Raw genomic sequence first — 14,059 nt, 5'->3', positions numbered from 1 at the left:
CACCCTCAGCCTGGCTGGTTCAGGAGAGAACCAACTTGTAAGGGTTGTCTCCGGACCACACATGCACCACAGGACATATGTGCCCAAACCCTCCCACACAGACGCACATCCGTGAAGAGGCTGAGGACATGATAAAGTGCCTTCCACACAAGCGTGCAGACCTGAGTTCAGTCCCCAAAGCCCATATAGAAAAGGCAGGTGTGGCAGTACACGTATGCAGTCCCTTTGTTGGGGAGGAAGAGATGAGAGAATCCCTGAGTTCTGGCCAGCCATCCTAACCAAATCTCATTCCAGGAAAAATTCAATACCCTGCCTCTGAAGACAAGGGGAGTGGGCATGACCCCAGAGGCTGGCCTATGGGCTGGCTCCACGTGCACACTCACATGGGTGCACATTCACGCAAATACACCACAAAAATAGCATTAATTAAGGAAAAAGGGAACTTTGGATTTGGAAGAAGAACTGTAATCTGAGATGTTGGGAGCCCCCAAGATCATGTGGCTGTTGGGCTGTTGGACAGTAACATTCCACACAAAGCACCCCACTGTTTCCAGAAAAGTTGGGGTTAGGTCTTAGAGCATAGCATAAAGTCCGTGCTATGTTCAGAACTGTGTCTTAGACTCATCACAAGCCTCAAGGGCTCTGTCTGCAGGACAGGTGGTCCCCTCAAGAGAAACACAGGACAGAAAATACGGCGAACGGCCAGGATTCAGAAGGACAAGGGACTGGACCCCACCCCTTGTGTCTTAAGCTAGCCAGCGAGCCTTGCCTAAGCTTGGGTCAGGACCATCTGCCCTTGGGATGCCGCAGAGCCTGGTTTCAGAAGCAGAACAATAATGCTAATTAAAACGCCATGTTCTGGCCTACAGCAGACAACAGCTGGTTCCAGAGTAAGACATCTTTTTAACGGAACTCCAGCCCACTGGCCTGTAGAGAACTGAACTGGCCCTGGATCTGGTCCATCTGTGTGCACTGAGCCACTGCCTTCCCCAGGGACTGGCTGGGAGGAGCCTGCTCAGAATGATACAGTTGCAAAGACGTTTCTTTTCTGATTCATTTTACTTAGATAGTTGCTCGCGGTTTGGGTTGGTTGGTTGGTTGGTTAGTTAGTTTTTAATTTTTATTTTACCATGTCTTACTTGGGCTTAGGCCAAATCTTTTTTCTGGAAAAATGAAATGGAAATAGCATCCTCTAACCTGACTTCTTACATCCCTGTGATGTTCTGCTGGTCTCTCTTTATGATGTGCTAGGTCCTGACTGCTCTGGCTTCCCAGCCTTGTCTAGTCTACACAGTGCTTGGAGCTCACCATTTAGGTGCTAGGTGCTTCTGTCTGCAGGGAGGGGAATCTCTCCTAGGATGTGCTGGGCAGGACCAGCAGAGGCAGACTCCTCGGCCCACATCAGCTGAGGGACTACCTAATAATCCTTGGATTCCAGCCTCATCCAGCATGATCTGACCGCAAACAGCCAGGAAGCATGATTTGGGATTCAAGTCCAAGAACCTTTGATAGTTTCAACCAAGGCAAAATTAAGAAGCAGAGGTCATGTTAAGGATGTGATTGGGTTCTACCAAGGCTTCTGCTGGGTCCACAGCTTGTGGCCCTACTGGGAGATCACCTGTAATGAGTCTTTCTCCATCAAACCAGCTCCCAAATAACAACACGGAGACTTCTTATTAATTATGAAAGCTTGGCCTTAGCCTAGGCTTGTTCCACCAGCCTTATAACGTCAGTTAACCTGATTCTATTCATCTATGTTTTACCCTGTGGCTTTTTACCTTTATTTCATTCTGTATGTCCGACTCCCTCTGTGTCTCATTGGTGTTTCCTCCGTGAGTAGATTCTTCTTCCCAGTTTCTCTCCCTCTGCTGTGGAAGTCCTGCCTATACCTCCTGCCAAGCTATTGGCTATTTTGTTTTGGGGGGTAGGCCTCACATACCCCAGACTAGCCTCCAACTCAGTAGGTACTTGGAGGGGGACCTTGAATTTCTGATCCTCCCCGGCAGGCCTCTATCAACTGAGCCTTACCTCCAACCCCCATCCACACGGCAGTGCCTTAGGTCTTCTTTGCTTCATGACTGTGGCCTCTTTGGGGGCTGCTTTCCTCTTTTCCTAGGCTCCATAGTCTTCTGTAGCAGCCAGAGAATCTACCACAGGCTGCCCAGAGAGGCCAAAATGGAGAGTGCTAAACTGGCCTAAGCTGTGCCCAACTACTTCCTGAGCAGCTCTGGCAGGAACACTCTCCATGCTGGCAGGTGACTCCCTCCCACCCAGGGAGACTCTGAACTCAACATGAGTAGCCCACCCACCCCAGAGCTCTATCCAAGCCCTGGAGTTCCCAGCCCAGGCCAATGTTCACCGTTCATCCTTTTCTACTTCTGAGGGTAATTAGGGGCCACCTTCCATACCTAGTGTACTAACTGTGACGGGAGGAAGACCTGAAACAAGGCTCCCTGGTAGCCTGCTGCTGGGGCTTTAATGTCAGGCTCACTGATGCTGGCAGCTGAGAGCAGATGACTGGGGTGAGTCTTGACACCCCACCCCCCAGCCTGACACCCCCCACCATCCCCGGCTTGCAGGATCCTTTCTTATAACCAGCATCTCTGTCCAGCATTTGGTTTCCTCCGATGTGAGGCTTTTCAGGGCTTCTCTTCTGACTTGGATGGACCCCTGGTTGAAGCTTTCTCACTCTACCAAAAGCAGCTACCTGCTACAGGCTTGCTCGGCAAACACCATCGCTGTACCACCTCTCAGGAGCTACACGTGGGTGAGGGCTGCCCAGAACGGAAGCCCTATTTCTTAGGCCAAAGCCACCCATTGGGCTCTACCACAACACAGAGCCTTCCTGGCAGACGGTGTCAGCTCTGGGCTTTTGTCACAGCGGCAAACTGATGTCGCTGCCTCCTATACCAAAGATAAACTCAGGAACCATGGTTTTCTGGGAGCACATACGAAGAGCAGCCAGTTCTCACCCAGGGCTTCAGAAGAGGACCATCCACACAGGCTTCTGACAGGCAGTGTACTATCTATCCTCCATGCTGTGCTGCTGGCAGAGATCCTGCCCCTCCTACAGGGAACACTGATCTTGGGCTATGCATATATCCTAAGCCCAACACTGGCCAAGTCTCTGAGGATTTGTGTTGTCGTCCCACACTTATTCTGGTACCTGGTGTACACCCTAGCGATATGCACAGGACTCCTCGATATGTCCAAGCTGTACTAGGGTGTCTAGTGTATGCATGCCTCAGCTGTGCATGGGGGCTCCAGTGTCTTCCCAGATGTGTGTGGAGACCCAGTGGATGCCTCAGCTGTGCATGGGGGCTCCAGTGTCTTCCCAGATGTGTGTGGAGACCCAGTGGATGCCTCAGCTGTGCATGGGGGCTCCAGTGTCTTCCCAGATGTGTGTGGAGACCCAGTGGATGCCTCAGCTGTGCATGGGGGCTCCAGTGTCTTCCCAGATGTGTGTGGAGACCCAGTGGATGCCTCAGCTGAGCGTGGGGACTCCAATGTCTGTCCCAGATGTGTGTGGAAACCCAGTGGATGCCTCAGCTGTGCATGGGGACTCCAGTGTCTGTCCCAGATATGTGTGGAGACCCAGTGGATGCCTCACTGTATGTGGGGACTCCAGTGTCTTCCCAGATGTATGTGGAGACCCAGTGGATGCCTCAGCTGAGCGTGAGGACTCCAATGTCTGTCCCAGATGTGTGTGGAAACCCAGTGGATGCCTCAGCTGTGCATGGGGACTCCAGTGTCTGCCCCAGATATGTGTGGAGACCCAGTGGATGCCTCACTGTATGTGGGGACTCCAGTGTGTGTCTCAGATGTGTGTGGAGACCAAGTGGATGCCTCAGCTGAGCATGGGGACTCCAGTGTCTTCCCAGATGTATGTGGAGACCCAGTGGATGCCTCAGCTGAGCGTGGGGACTCCAGTGTCTTCCCAGATGTGTGTGGAGACCCAGTGGATGCCTCAGCTGAGCGTGGGGACTCCAGTGTGTGTCTCAGCTATGAGCAGAGACTCTGATGTATGTCTCAGCTGTAAATGAGGACCAGTATATGCCCCAGCTGTATGGGAGGACCTCAGTGTCTGAGGATACTGGGAGATTGCTTTATTTCCTGGCCTCATACACCTTCCCTTGAGGACCTTAAGGGGGTCCACTGCCAGGGTCTCCTTCCTTCAGCCAGAGTGGAGACAGCAGGACGTCTCAGACCTCTCACCTCTCTTACCTGGGTCTTTTCCAGATTGTACCTGTTGATGCTGGCTGCCAGCCCTCTTCTGGCCCCTTTTCCAGCTTACCCTGTTACCAGAGAGCCTGGGGGTCTGGATCCTGTCTACCCTATCAGGGTGGATTACCAAATGAGCAGTCTTTTGCCCCAGTCCCTTTCCTGGGCTATAAATAAGCCCCGTGTTTATTTTCTTATGTTATTGAAATGAGCACTTGTGATTTGGGCCTCTTTTGACGAGTCCAGAGAGCGTCCATCCGGTGCCTGGTGAGGGCCCTGCCTGGCTGGCTGCTGTCTGAAGCTATTTGGAGCGCTTTCCCTGTGTTTTGGAAGTGGCTTAATTTCAATAGAAAAGGCTGTATGCAACCCTGTATCTGCTGATTTTCAGGTTTCAGCTTTCTGCCAGCCTCACTGCCTGCTTAGAAGAGAAGTTGTGTTTCTCATTACGGGGATAACAGCCACAATTGAGGAAATTAAGGAAAATTGTGCATTGGTGGCAGAACCCCTCTAGGATTTCCAATAGTCTTTCTCTGGTAGATCCTGTGGGACTCACCTTCATCTCCCTTCTGCCTACTCTGCGCCAAGTACCCTGTCCTGGCTTTCTGGATACAGGCCCAGCAATTTCCCTGCTAACAGCCTTGGTCTTGTCGCCAGTTTGGTTTGATATCTTGACAACATGGCCAAGCGTGGGTTTCATTAACTCCATCTTCCCCAATGCCGTTCTCGCCTCCCCTCACCCGCCTCAGCAGTTGTAAGGATGAATATCTGTTATACACAGTTGGGTGTGCCTTTTTGATTTCATGCTATCTATCTGGCAGCCATTCACTGGGGGTACCTGCTACATGGAAGCCTGGGAAAGAGAAAAGGTCCTGAGTGAGGACCTCTTGGAAAAGGTTTTTGGCTTCTTTAGCTTTGGACAATGGACCAAAGCTATACCAAAAACCATGACTAGGACCCAGCCTTGTCCATTTGAATTTCAGTTGATGACCACATCCTCTCACTTCTCAGCCATTGGACTGAGACTAACTGTCAGACCATTGTCCTCCTCTCAGAAAAAAATCAGTCTGCACTTGATGGAGACTTTTTTTCCAACCTGAACCCAAAGTCTATTTAGAGAACTGTATCTAACAGTAAATTTTAATTTACTTTTAGAGAAAGGACCAGAATAAAGTAAATATTCATTCCCATGTTTTTATTCTGTTAATTATTAATGATTTTCCTTATTAGGAAGAAAGAATGAAAGAGAGAAGGAAGGAAGAAAGGGAGGAAGGGAGGAAGAATGGGATGGAGAGAAGGAAGGAAGAATGGAAAGAAGGAAACCCTGATGTGATGGATTGAGTTTATAAATCTTTAATTATTATGTGTAAGAGTCCTTGCTTGGAGGACATTCCATTGAGTATAACAACGTACCTGCTAGCAGCAGGCCAACATTCTGAGGTGAAAGCAACCATAGCAAGTACAAAAGAGTGTCATTTCAAATGTCCATAACTACTATGAAAACAAGAAGGCTAGTGTTGGACACAGTAGTGAGTGGGGCATGAGAAAGTATTGTGGAAAGGGTGGCTAGAGAGGACATTTAAGCATATCTTTAAATCTTGAGAAGTGCTAAATGATGTAGATACCAGACTTGAGGGAAGAGTGAGCTGGTATGTGGCCTTGGCATATCCAGAGGGAGAGAGAGTGTGTTGGGAGGTGATTACAGGGAGATAAGCCAGAGCCAAATGGTGTAAGGACCATGTAGGTTGAAAAGACAATCTATGTTCATTATTAGTGTGAAGGAGAGTTTCTGAGGGATTTTAGGCAGAACAATGACTAGTCTGGGTGGCATTTTAAAATAAAGCATTTCAGCTACTGTGTAGAGAATAGATCAAAGCAAGCATGAAGGAAGGAAAGAAGTCAGGTTGCTGTTTTTTGGTTTTTTTTTTTTTTTTCTAAGTAAAGGCTAGTAGAGGCTGGAATGGGATGGGAGCGTGAGTGGTAAGAACTTACACTGGCTAGAATGTCTACTAAATTCATTGAAAAATCAAAAGTGGAAGGTGAAAGAAATAAAGGCTTATAGCTAACTCCTAAATTTTCATCCTGAATCCACTAAGTGAAACCATTCATTGAAAAATGGCAGACTGAAGTAAGATGGGAGTATCAAGAGGGAAGATCAAGAGTGTTTCCAGGGTTGGAGAGACAGCATTAACAGCACCTGCTGCACAATCTGGACAGTTGGAGTCAGGATATCTGCCCCTATATAACAAGCCAGGTGCCCTACAAATGCATATAACTCCAACTCTAGAGGATCCATACTTTCTTCTGGCCTCTGCATGTGCACAGATGTACACATCCCCTTACACACACACACACACACACACACACACACACACACACACACACACACTCTCTCTCTCTCATAGATATATAAATAATAAATAAAATCCAAAGTACCACCTTAGACATTACCTATTAGAATCTAAGGGGTGGTACTACTTAAGCAGTTGGATACATGGTACTCAGAAGAAAAATTAGAATTAAAGATATAGATGGGATTTAAAACTGTAGGAGTAGATGAGATTATCCAGAGTCAGAATTAATAAGAAAGGGCCTGAGCACTGGGCCTGCTCTGTCACTACCAGGTAGAGAAGAAAAGGAGAATGAGGATTTGGTGGCAGACTAGAAAGAAAAGCTGAGAAGTGTGTAAGACAGGCTGTGATAAATTACAAACACATAAACTGTGGGACAACCAGTGAAAATACTTTTTTTTTTTTTTGATTTTTCAAGACAGGGTTTCTCTGTGTAGCTTTGCGCCTTTCCTGGGACTCACTTGGTAGCCCAGACTGGCCTCGAACTCACAGAGATCCGCCTGCCTCTGCCTCCCGAGTACTGGGATTAAAGGCGTGCACCACCACCGCCCGGCTTGTGAAAATACTTTTAAGAGGTATAGTTGCTAAGGCTTAAGGGCAGAGGAAGAAGAAAAGGTAAATAATGAACAAACTAGACAAATAGAAACAAACAGAAATATGGTTGACTTAAATACAAGCATACCAATAATTACATTAAACGTAAATGGCCTAAACACTGTGAACAAACTACAAAAATCATCAGCTAGTGCTGTGGACTTACCATGTATGAAAACCGTAACTCTGATGCACCAGTGTTGAAGTGAGTGAGTCCTCATTCTCTGGAGTTACCATAAAAGCAAATTCATCTGCCTTGGCTGTGCCTCCTGCCATGTTGTGAAGCTCCAAGAAGGCCTTCACCAGAAGCCAAGAAGATGTCAGTCTTCAGAACCATGAGCTAAGTAAATACCTCTGCTCTTTATAAATGATACAGTCTGTGGTATTTTGTTACAGCAATCAAAACAGTAAGAACAATTATACACTCTTCTCAGGAAAGTAAAATGCATTTAAGTTTAAAAAGTGGGGGTGAGAGAAGGAGAAACATTTAATATTGATAGTGATAAAGGGCCAATTCGTCAATACATCAGTGTGTGTGACAAATAATTATTTCAAAATATATAAAGCAAAACCAACTAAAAGAAAAACAAAGTACTTAGAATTATATGTGTGTCTCAACAATGCTAGTGACTGATGAAACAAGTTGATAGAAAAATATAGATGACCTGAGTAACACTGTCAAACACTGTGGCTTAATTGACGGCTATAGAACCCTTCATCTATCACAGCTGAGACCCAACTTGTAAAATTGCATGCAATGTTCATCCCAGATGTGTTGCCCCCAAAGTAAGCCTCAATGACTTTTAAAAAACTGAGAATATAAATACATTCTTTGGGCCAGTGAGATGGTTCATTAAATAAAAGTGCTTGCTGGCAAATCTGATGACCTCAGTTTGAGCCACACGGTGGAAGGAGAGAACCAACTCCCACAAGTTGTCCTTTGACCTCCACACATGTGCTGTGGCATTTATGCATGTGCGCCCACACACAAATAATGAAATGCAATTGAATTTTTTATTTAAAAAATATATTATCTGGATGCAGTAGAATTAAGTCAGAAACCAGTAACAAATTAAATAACATATTTCCAAATAATACCTGGGCTGATAGAGACCCAAAGAAAATAATCTGAACAGTGTAAAAATCAAAAGTACCGGGGCTGGAGAGATGGCTCGGAGGTTAAGAGCACTGGCTGCTCTTCCAGAGGTCCTGAGTTCAATTCCCAGCAACCACATGGTGGCTCACAACCATCTGTAATGAGATCTGGTGCCCTCTTCTGGCCTGAAGGCAGACATATATAATAAATAAATAAATCTTAAAAAAAAATTAAAAAAAAAATCAAAAGTACCAAATGTGTGAGTAGCATCCCAAAAGGCAGACCCGGCTTGAATTCCTTAAACTAGAAAGGAAAGGTTTTAAACACTCTGGGCTTCTACCTAAGAAACCAGATAAAGAGTAAGCTAAGCCCTAAGCAGGCAGAGAGAATGGAGAGCAGACATCCATGAGCTAGAGAATGGGAAATTCTCAAAACAAAGCTAGTTCTTTGTGAGGGTAAGCAAGGGCTCAGCTGTTTGGGGCAGCAGAAGCATGATACGGATGATGGGTATCAGAAAATGGCCTTGGTCCAGGTTATAGACTATTAAAGGGTCTCCAGTGCCACCCGGCAGGTGGGAGGTGAGTAGGATTTAGTGCTTTTATAAAAGAGGCCCAAGAGAGGCATGTTTGTCCTTCCTACCATGTGAAGGAAGGTGCCACACCAGCCCCCCAGGCTGCTGCCACCTTGAACTTGGGCTCCTTGCCTCTATTGTGAGAGGTCAATGCCTCTTGTTTATAAATTGGATTTTGTTAGGGCAGCACATACAAAGAAAGAAAGAAGTGAAAGATAACTTCTGCCTTCCAGGGTCATTTCCTCCAGGAAGAAGACTGGATCACTCAGAGTGCCACCAGTCCTGTGAGGCAGGACTTAACACAGAGGGTTTCAGTCTCTTTCTGTCCGAACTCTAAGCCCATGGCATGGTACCACTCATGCTTGGGGCAAGTCTTCTCCATTCTATTTCTGACTTACACACCAGGCTCCTTTGGAAGCCCCCTCCCACCCAGAAGGGACCCTGTAGGTATCCCATAATCCAATTAGGCTGACACCTGCAGTTTATGGAGCTGTAGCCCCGGCCTCTCGGCCTCTCGGCCTCTCAGCAGTGAGGCTTCTCAGGTTAGTGTCTCACTAGGGACAGTTGGACAGAACTGGTTGCTGGCCTGATGATATGGACCAGGGAGAGAATGGGAATGAGAGGTGCCTAGAAGAAAATGGCAGGGCGCTAAACCAGAGGTTTCCAGACCACTGTGGGAACTCACTGGGACTTCTGAAACCCTCTAGTAACGATCGGCCACTTGTCCGTGTGCATCCATGTCCATCACCCACATAACACACACAAGCCTCACTGCTTGTTATTAACTGAATTCTGCCCCTCGCTCACTTACAGGAGCCCTGGCACACAACCCCACAGTGCCACTGTGTTTGGAGACAGCATCTATGAAGAGCCCATGAGGGCGGGTTCTTCTGTCAGCAAGAAAGAGAAGAGACAGCTAAGCTGTGTTACTCCATGTGCCTGTAGAGAGGGCACAGGAGGACCCCCAGAGAAGACGGCTATCTGCAAGCCAGAGATAGACCACTTCAGTTCCATGAGCCAGGGCCCCAGCCTCTGCTGCTGTGAGGAACTGAATGTCTGTTGTTTGTGGAACTTAGTTATGGCATCCACGAAGACAGAATACTGCACTGTCCACCTTGAGTCGCCCGGAAATACATCCTAGTCTGGTGACACACTTGGTGACAGTCCCCCCATGTTTGGTGTCCTGCCCTTAGCCACTTGGGTGGCAGCCAGCTCTTGTATGCATAGCATCGCCTGTCTCTGCAGCTCCACACTGTGCCAAACCTTTCAACTCTTGGACTCCGTGACTGCCTTGTGAGAGGATCACAGCCATGTCTCTGCTGTGTAGATGGGGGCAGGACATGCAACAGAAGCATTTTAGTGTCTGGCCTGAAGTAGCAGAGCAGAGGCCATCTTTAAGACCAGCTCTGACAGCCATCACTTGTGACTTCCCGGCTTCCCCCTTCTTTCCTCAGGACAGAGCTCTCCGTGTAAGTCTGTTAGAGGGGAGGTGGGGCCTGATTCTGCACTCCGTCCCTGCCCCATCCTCTCAACCATCTTCATCTGTCTCTCATCTTCATTTTTCTCTCAGTCCATGGTATATGTGGGCCGATTACTTTTCCCAAAGAGCTTGGGAATAATAGAGGTACACTGTAGGTACAGAGCAGAGAAAAGCGGGGGAGGGGACTTGTGAAAAAATGAAAGAGACATCCCCAGAAGACTTGGCAAGAGCCCTGCAGCACCCCACCCCCCCAGTCCTGGAACATCTAAGAACCATGTCCTGAAGGGCTCCAGGGAGATCCCATGCAGGCATCACAGTGGGCTTGCTCCCCACCAGCCAAGGCAACACCTTAACACATGGTGTGCACATGGCCGTAAACCCAAGCTCCGCGCGCAAGCTTGCCCTTCCTCAAGCCTGTTGGTCTGTGTTGAGCTAAAAAGGAAAAAAAAAAAATCTGTTTGGAATCACACAGAATTCCTGGGAAAATTTCAACTCTCACACCCCATTGTCTTCTGGCGCCGGCTTACATCTTCTCGCCACGAACACGTAGAGGGTCTGTAGTCAGCCCTATTTGGGGGGAGCTGGCTATTTTGTGCTATTTGTGGAGGGTCCATTGTTCCTTAGCTGCTGAGCATGCAAATCTGGGCCATGGGAGGATGAGCTCCGCCCCCAGCCCCCACTCCACACTCTCCAGCACAGCAAGCGTTCTGTTGTCTGGGGACCAACCCACTCATGGTGGCCAGGGCTGGCAGGGTTTCTTATAGCAAGGCAGGGGGCACAGGGCAAAAACAGCTTTGGCTGGGCTTGGCACCAAGGCAGGAAAAAATCTCTCTGCAGGCTTGAGGGTGTGGGGCACGAGGGTTATCTAAGGGAGACTGAAACATGGGATTTGAGCCCAAGACTAAGTGGAGAGGCTCCAGGATGAATGCTGCTGGGCCAGGACTCTTGCTGCACTGTCATGGGAAGCTAGCCTTGGGCTGGCTTGACCCCAGGAGGAATAAATAATGGGGACAGATGCCCTGTTATGGCTCTTCACAAAGGTACAGGAATCCTGAGGAACACAGCAGGGTTCATGGTCAAGCTGAGGCTCTGAGTTCATGACAAGCTGCTCTCCAGAGACCTGAGTCACCTTCCTCTGCCCCTCTGTCTTCCTCACTTGCTTGCTCTCCCTCCTCCTCCTCCTCTTCCTCCTCCTCCTCCTCCTCTTCCTCCTCCTCCCTCTCTCTCTGGGGTCTCATGTCACCCAGGCTGGCCTGAAACTTGCTTTATAGTTAATGATGACCTTGGACTTGCAATCCTCCTGCCTCCACCTCCCAAGTGTTGGGATCACAGGCATGTGTCATCATTTATGCAGTGCTAGGGATGAACTGCAGGGCTTCATACATGCCAGGGAAGCCCTGCACCACCTGAGCTACATTCCCGGCCCCCTCTGGCTAGACATAAAGTGTACTGACTCTCTTCCTCCCCAACCCTGAATCACAGCTCCGAGTCTTATTTCGTTCACTCAGAACCTGCACTCTAATGTGAGCACAGCCTGGGTCCTGAGAGTCTTTAGTTGTGTGGGATAGGCACAGATAAGAGTTGATGCCCTCAGGGTTTTGTGCCAATACCACACTGCACACAGCTCCCGGGAAGCAGATGACCTGGGTGGGTACTAAGCAAAGATCCACAGAGGCCTTGTCTGAAGGAAACGCACAGGATCAGTGGGGGATCCCTTAGTGGAAGAAGGCCAGGAGGGGACAGAGAGATGGCTGTATTGAGAGGTACCAGTCTCTGGAATGGACTCCCTCAGTCACCAGGGATGTAGGACCCAGCCATCTTCCCACAAGCCAGACTTCCCTGCTGTGGGATGTTCTGTATGCTGTGAATGTGTTGCTCTGATTGGTTTATAAATAAAACACTGATTGGCCAGTAGCCAGGCAGGAAGTATAGGCAGGATAAACAGACATGGAGAATTCTGGGAAGTGGAAGGCTGAGTCAGTAGATGCCAGGCCACAGTCCAGGGAGCAGAATGTAATGGCACACAGGTAAAGCCACAGAGCATGTGGCACTTTATAGATGAACAGAAATGAGCTGAGTTTAAGTGTAAGAGCTAGTCAGTGGTAGGCCTGAGCTGATAGCTGAGCAGTTTTAATTAATATAAGCCTCTGTGTGTTCATTTGGGTCTGAGTGGCTGTGAGACTATGAGACCGCAGAAGCCAGGACCAAAAAAACTTTAGCTAAACTTCCCTGGAGAAAGAAAGAGCCTTGTTTCGAGTGCCTAACTCCCGAGGAAGAAGTAGAGATGGGTGGTAGAAACAGCACTCCACGGTTTCTAGGTACATGTGCCTTTTCCTGCCTCGGCCTCAGTTGCTGTTCTGTGATTTGGGGTAAGAGTCCAAATGCTATTGTGTCTCTCAGCCCTAATGTGTGCCAGCTGTCATTTCCTAAAGCAAGTTCCCAGGTCTACCTAAAACATCTGTGCTACACGGAATTCCCTCCCCAAGGCAACAAGTCTAAGGTATCTCTGAGAGTATTCGGATAGTTGGAATGGGAGGCTGGGAAGAACAGCTATGAACAGCCATCATTCTTCACACCCCTTCGCCACGTCAGCTTATAAGCACATGCATTAACCCTCCCCACAGCTTGGTAGACTAGACAGAGACAGGGTGTATTCCTGGGCTTCCGACCCTGCCCCTCACATTAGCTGCTCTGAGACTCAGGGCCTCTTTCTGAGTCCCATCCCACAGTCCCTGTCTGCTTCATCCTTTGTCCTCAGAGTCTGGCTTTCAGACTTATTTGTCCATTTTTTTTTTTCCTTCTGGGAAGGCTCCTTCTACCACAGAGTACTCCTTATCAGGGCCAGGCTTGGGTCTTGCATCTCCCAGAGGTCTGCCCTGTACCTCTCAGTGCAGAGTTGCAGGACCTGATGCCCTGGCCCTCATCTGGCTTCCAGAACAGCCTCCAGAAGCACTGTTCTCAGGGACATCAGGGATGTGGAGCATGTCTGCAGATGAAGCCCTCCTGGCACAGTCTGTACTAGGCACAGGGGAGCAAGAAGCTTTGCCCATGATCCGTCCCACTGTCTAAGAAGCACGCTTAGGCCTCTCTGGGCCCTTGGACTTGCCTGCCACTCAAGAGCCAAAGGGTGTGTGTGTCCCAGACCCCGTCAGACCATGCACCCCTCTTTGCGCTGGAGGATTGGCTGGCCACCTGTTGTTAATCTAGCCTGGTAACCCATCCTGCACTGTGTCAGCAGTTCAAAAGGGCACTGTTAGTATTTTTTTGCCGACTTCAATTAACGTGAGATTTCAGAGGCCTCTCTGATCACATTTCATCTGTCATAAGTCAGGAACAAAACAGACAGACTCCAGTCGAGAGGAGGAAGGAGTTTATTGCAAACAACAACAACAACCAAACAGACAGTCTGGGCTGCGCCCGACGAGGCGGCTGCTGGGAGCGTCAGCTGCCTCTGCCTTGCATTCCGCCCACCCCAGCCCCTCAGCCCCCTTCTTCCCACATTCCTCCCCTCTCCAAAAGATGTAAGTGCAATAACTTACTTTAAAAGAAAAGAATGCTCCTTTTAATATTTTGCTATAATGTAGTTACATGGTGGTATAGGCAGTAAAACTTTATGGAACGGACCTCAATTTTTTTTTTTTACGTTTTTCTGAAATTTTAATGTATTTTATATATCTATATATATATTTATATATATTTGAATGTTCCACCCCAGGCCATTAAGCTAAAGAAAAAGTTGCATTTATACA

Source organism: Peromyscus maniculatus, chromosome 4, assembly GCF_049852395.1.
Source record: "Peromyscus maniculatus bairdii isolate BWxNUB_F1_BW_parent chromosome 4, HU_Pman_BW_mat_3.1, whole genome shotgun sequence".
Lineage (NCBI taxonomy): Eukaryota > Metazoa > Chordata > Mammalia > Rodentia > Cricetidae > Peromyscus > Peromyscus maniculatus.
The sequence above is the reverse complement of the archived record's forward strand: the minus strand, read 5'-3'. Positions refer to the sequence as shown.